This window comes from Callorhinus ursinus, unplaced genomic scaffold (assembly GCF_003265705.2).
Source record: "Callorhinus ursinus isolate GAN/ISIS: 27379988/994484 unplaced genomic scaffold, GSC_fseal_2.0 scaffold61, whole genome shotgun sequence".
Classification (NCBI taxonomy): Eukaryota; Metazoa; Chordata; class Mammalia; order Carnivora; family Otariidae; genus Callorhinus; species Callorhinus ursinus.
Window position 1 is genome coordinate 1,636,745 of NW_027397123.1, and position 6,000 is coordinate 1,642,744.

The following is a 6,000-nucleotide window of genomic DNA, read 5'->3' on the forward strand; positions in this document are numbered from 1 at the left end:
CCTTGACTCATAGCCCCTCCCCAGCACCACCCAACTTTTCTTCTTGGGAAATGAGGTGGGTGGACAGTTGATTGCTAAATTTCCACCCCGTGAGCCTTGGCAAGTGAGGGGGCACTGTGTGGGCAGCTGTAGGTTTCTGGGGGGAGGGCTGGAGCTGTCATCTGCTTCCCACAAAAGGGTCAGATGCCTGCTTTTGAAGAAATGAGAGGGTGTCTCCGTGCCCTATGCACCATCATAATGCCAACACTCCGTGTACTTACTGCGGGCCAGGCGCTGTTCCAAAGGTCTTCACGCACATTAGCTCGCTTTAAACCCTGGACGGCTGCGTGAGAAGCAGTGTCTGAAGGGGTGAAGAGCTTGGGATCAGCCTCCTGAAGTTGAAGACCCACTCAGTAGTGGGGTGAGCTCAGGAAAGTCACTCTGCCTCTATGCCTGTTTCTTCATCTGTACGTGGCAGCCTCCATATGGGGCTGTTGTCATGGATTAGTTTCTAGAACTGTGCCTGGCACAGACTAAGTGCTTGTAAGATAATGTTTGGCTTTTTAATTAGAAGATATGTATTGCTATCATCCCTATTTTAAAGATGAGAACACTGAGGGACCAAACAAGTAAGATGCTGAGGGGCCAATGTAGTATGAATGGCTAGAGCTGGGATTCACACTCAGTGTGGCTCAAGTCCAAGGCCCTGGCCCCTCTGGCTCTCCCTGGAGGGTGCTCAGGGGAAGGGGCTCCCCATGCCTGGCTGGGCCAGTCAGGCTGCTGGGGGGGGGGGGGGGGCGCTGAGCCATCTGCTCCCCTTGCTGTGTGGCCAAGTGTCCTTGCAAATCCATCCCCGGCCAGCCCTGCCACCAGCAGCTGGGCCACCACACTTGCAGAAGCAGGCAGGCAGGAGTGGTGGCTGGGGCTTGGGGGTGGTGATGAACGCGTGCCCTCAGGTCTCTGCTCCAAAGCGCATTCCTCAGAGGTGCCTGCCCTGACTGCTGGCTCCCCACAGCCCATCCTGGCAACCCTCCTTCCCCTGCTTGATGAGCAGCTTAGCCCTTAAAGATAGTAAAAAGTTATCTTCATCGTCAGTTCCTTCGGCCTACATTTGCTGAGTACCTACTATGTGCCCGGCACAGTTCAGGTGATGGGCATACAGAGGTTAACAAAACCAGCAAAATCCCGGCCTCACGGGACTGACATTCTAGTGGGGGAAACGAGGTGTAAAATGTACAGAATATTAGAAAACAACTGGAAGTGAAGATGCCCCGTGAGTTGGTAAAGTGGATAGACAAAATGTGAATATATAACGGGACGTTACTCTGCCGTACAAAGGAACGGACATTTACTGCATCGTGCACGAACCTCAAAAACACCTTGCTAGGTGAAGGAAGCCAGACCCAAAAGCCTGCATGCTGTAGGACAGCGTTCATATCAAGTGCTCAGAGAAGAGTTATTGAGACAGCAGGCTAGGGGGTGCTGGGAGCTGTGTGGGGAATGGGGATTAACCGTAAATGAGCACGAGATCTAATTGTGGGGGATGAAAACACGTGCGAACTGATTTATGCTGAAAATTGTACCACCTGGTAAAAATTATTAAGAACTGGGGCGCCTGGGTAGTGCAGTTAAGTATCCTACCCTTGTTTTCGGCTCAGGTTGTGACCTCTGTGTGGTGGGACCGAGCCCCGTGTTGGGCTCCACGCTCAGCAAGGAGTCTGCTTAAGATTCTCCCTCCCAGGCGCCTGGGTGGCTCAGTCGGTTAAGCCACTGCCTTCGGCTCAGGTCATGGTCCTGGAGTCCCGGGATCGAGTCCCACATTGGGCTCCCTGCTCGGCGGGGAGTCTGCTTCTCCCTCTGACCCTCTTCCCTCTCGTGCTCTCTCTCTCTCATTCTCTCTCTCTAATAAATAAATAAAATCTAAAAAAAATTAAAAAAAAATTCTCTCTCCCTGTCCCTTTGCCCCTCCCCCATCTCTCTAAAAATAAATCTTTTTAGATTAGAAACCCCTGAAGTGTATGTTTTAAATGGCTTTTATGTAACTTATGCCTCAATAAAAGCTGGTTTTAAAAAGTATGTGCTAAGAAGAGAGAGAGCAAGAAAGGGGGCTAGGTAATAACTACATGGTATGTTGGGGAGAGGTTGGATTTTAGGTAAGAGTTACCAGGGAAAGCTTCACGCAAGTCTTTTTTGAATAAAGATCTGAAGATGAGGGGCGCCGGGGTGGCTCAGTTGGTTAAGCGACTGCCTTCGACTTGGGTCGTGATCCCAGGGTCCTGGGATCCGGCCCCACATCAGGCTCCCTGTTCAGCAGGGAGTCCGCTTCTCCCTCTCCAGCTCTGCCGCTCTCCCCTTGTGCTCTCTCTCTCAAATAAATACAGTCTTTAAAAAAAAAAAATTCTCTTTAAAAAATCTGAAGATGAGGAGATAAACCATGCAAACACATGGAGGAAGTGTTCTAGGCAGTGGGAATACCAAGTGCAAAGGTCCTGAGGCAAGAATGTACCTGAGTGATGAAGAACTGCAAGAACTTCAGAGTGGCAGTGAGAATGGAGGGAGACAGGAGGAAGGATGGGAGGGGTGGAGGGGTGGAGGATTTGTACATCAAAGACTTTTGATCTTTACTCCGAGTAAGAAGAGGTGGCGAATGATGATTGTGGCTTTACCCACAAGTGGATGCAGGATGTGAGAAAAATGTTTTTCCAAGCAAAACAAATTCCATGAGGGTTAGGGACCTCATCTGCTTTGCTCAGCACCCAGAACAGTGTGACTCAGAATTTGGTGCTCACTATCATCTGGTGAGTTAGTGAGGTGACCTGGTGCCAGGCCCTCTGCTAATGTAACGTCAGGTTAGAGCAAGCACAGAGTGGCTAAGAGTTTGGGTTGTGGAGGTCAGTCTGCTCGCAGGTGAATCCTCACTCTACCTCTTACTGCTCTGTGGGTAAATAAGTCAACCAGCCTGCACTGCAGTTTTGTCCTCTATAAAGTGGAAGACTTACCTCATAAAGTGACAGTTGTGTCTGGAGCCTGCCTGGCACAAGGTAAATAGATGCTCAGCAAATGTAAGTTTTTATTATTCACGAACACGATCTCATATGCTTACTTGTGAACCTGGCAGTTAAGATCCCATGTTGTATATGAGGGAGTTGAGCCTCAAAAAGATGGTTTCGCGCCCAAGGACACTGAGCTAGTAGGTTGCAGATCGGTAGTGAGATGCCTTCCAGACCCAAGAGGAAGTAGCTCTTTACTACTTGGCTAAGATTGTGGGGGTGGTGAATGGGCCCGGGGAAGAGCGCGGCCTGATCCTCCAAATTCCCCTCTATTCACTCCTGTATCACAGTTAGGATGTGGCCACTTTCACAGAGACCAGAAAGAGCCTTAACAAGATAGCTCCACTTTTTTCTCCCCTAAAGTCACCCAGGGAAATTTTGGGGTTGCTCCTAACTGGTTGCTCTGCATCCTTCCCGGGTGTTGTCCTGAACATAGAGGGAAGGTGGCCTCCACCATCGGATTTGCGGAAAGGGAAAGGGCGAGGAGAGGGCACACCAATTCCTTTTAAGGACTGCACCTGGAAGCAGCACCTGTCCCTCTGGCCAGGTCAGACACACGGTCACATCTAGCAGCAGGGGAGGCTAGGAGAATACAGCTCCGAGCTGGGCGGCCGCATGCCCAGCGAAAACCTGGGGACTTCTTTACTGCAAGGAAGGGAAAATGGACATGGGAGCCTGTCGGTCACTACTCCCTCTTGGTGGCAGTGAATATACCCTCATTCCCTTGCTCTAACCCAGAAGACTTACAAATGGAGGCCAGGTTAAAGCTGGGAAGGTGAACCCAAATGCTTGATGAAAAGCATGTGTGAGGGCATAAGATGAACACGTCCAGCCTTCTGCTCTTCGGGAAAGAGCCCCTGCCCTCAGTACTCCCCGAGCCAGCTACTAGGGGCCGGGACGGTAGCTTACATCCCTCCCCAGGCCCAGCCCACCCCTGACCTCTAACAGCTCTGTCCTCCTCTGCTTGTTTCCTCCTTATTTCTGCCTAACATGACTCGGTCCTAAGGGTATAAGCAATGCCTTCTTTGTAGGAAAAAGGGACTTGTGTTCCCAACTGGCCTGTGATGCTGCCCTTCACTACTAGCTCAGCTTCCCCTTTCTCTAGCACTCCACCAGCGGACTCTTTGGAGGCTCACCCTGACCCTGAAGTTTGTACTGAGTCCCTGCAATTTAGGAAGAGATTGCTGGATGCCGAGTGGCCAGGGAAGCCAAGGTAGGGTAGGACCGAGCAGTGGGCCACTGGGACACGGTCCTCCACAGGATGCGGCGCTCCTACACATCTGAGGCCTGACATGGCTTCCTGGAAAAGCAACTTGTGCAAGGCCTGCTTTCGTCTCTTTCCTGAAGTTTACACATGAACGGAGTGCCCTGGTCCCATAAACATCATAATCCCTGGACTGGAATGTTTTCTTTGAGCTTAACCACATCCTAGGAGATGGGTGACTTTGAAGCACACAGTACGTAGGGACTCAGTTTCCTTTCCCACAAGACCAAAATGCTGCCCTGGCCCTGGACATTCTGGAACACTAAGAACATCTTGACGGACCACCCTTTGGGATGGGCCAAGGGGCAGACAGCCTGGCTGTGGAAAGCCAAGCTTGGCCACCACCCAGCTGACTGTTGTGTCCGGGATTTGCTTTCACTCTATTTGTAAGCTAACAAGTTAGCCGGTAACTGTTTTCAAAATGCTGGCAGAGGCCTGGAGGTTCCTGGGTCAGAGACAAAAAGACTTATTACTCGCAGCAAGCACCGGGAGCATCAGCATTTGGTTTTCTTCGCCCCGTGAGCTGGGGAACCTGCCACTTGCCGGTAAGTAGCGGGCAAGTCTCTTTGTCCTGGAGGGAGCCATTCCCTCGTCCCTCAAGGTGCTCGCTGCAGGCCCAACCTGAGAAACGGCCCAGGTAAACAGCCGTCAGGGTCACACATTCTCGGCATGCCCAGGAATCCTTGTAGCAGCGTGACACAGACCCCCGCTGGAGACCCGTCTCTGCCAACAATCCACACCTCCTGCCTCCTGGTGAATTTTCACACGAATAGGCCACTCTGATTAATCTAACAGCCTGAGAGCGAATTCATTCCGTTTCTCTCACACAGTGTTTAATTAAAGCGACCTGTGAACAGGATTCCAAGCAGCAGCGAGTCCTGCAGATAGGCCAACCTGCCGTCCAGGGTCCTGGAGCTTTCCAGCCGTGAAGGAGCGGACATACTTCAGCCAGCCAGGATGCAGTCGAAGACTAGTCTCTCACCCATTAGGACCCACACCAGGGACTTCAGACTGACCTGCAGCTCTCTGGTGTCATTACCAACAATTACAAGGCCCCAAAGCAACCCTCATGCGCAATGGGGAGACACTGTGGCTCATTCCTTCCCACGCAGAATGCTGGGGCACAGGGCGCTCCAGCTGAGGATTTACTACATCCCCAAGGCCCCCCTCTGGTCGGCCGGCCACCCAGAAGGTGCACCAATCAGGTAGGCCTGGGCTTGACGCTAGAGGGAAGAAAGATGCATCATATGCAGAAATGAAGAGAAAAGAATTCCAAGTTTCAAAATAGACTATGTAGCTCCCAATCCCTTTGACCTGATCTTTCCCCAGGAGATGGCCCAGAAGTAACCCTTTTCTAGGGACAGCCACAGTCAGTGAACAAACTCCTTACTGAAGTGTGTGGAGCAGGAGGGGATGGTGACAGGTCTTTGTTGAGGTGATTTTTTTTTAAAAATCCATCCCACCTCTGAGTGATATGGACAGCCTGAGGATGACAAAGGCTGTGAAATGGCCATTGAATACTTTGGCTATTGGCCCATTGCTGGGCAGTCTTTCCAACAAAAGCACCACTGTTAGCCTGTAAATGGTCCAGAAGGTCCCAAACGGGCAGTTTAGTTTCGAGGGCCACAGTGGCGTGGCAGGAGTTGGCTGCCTGGACTGCAACAGCAGCCCCACACCCTGAAAAAGCATGGCGGTGAGACGCCACTG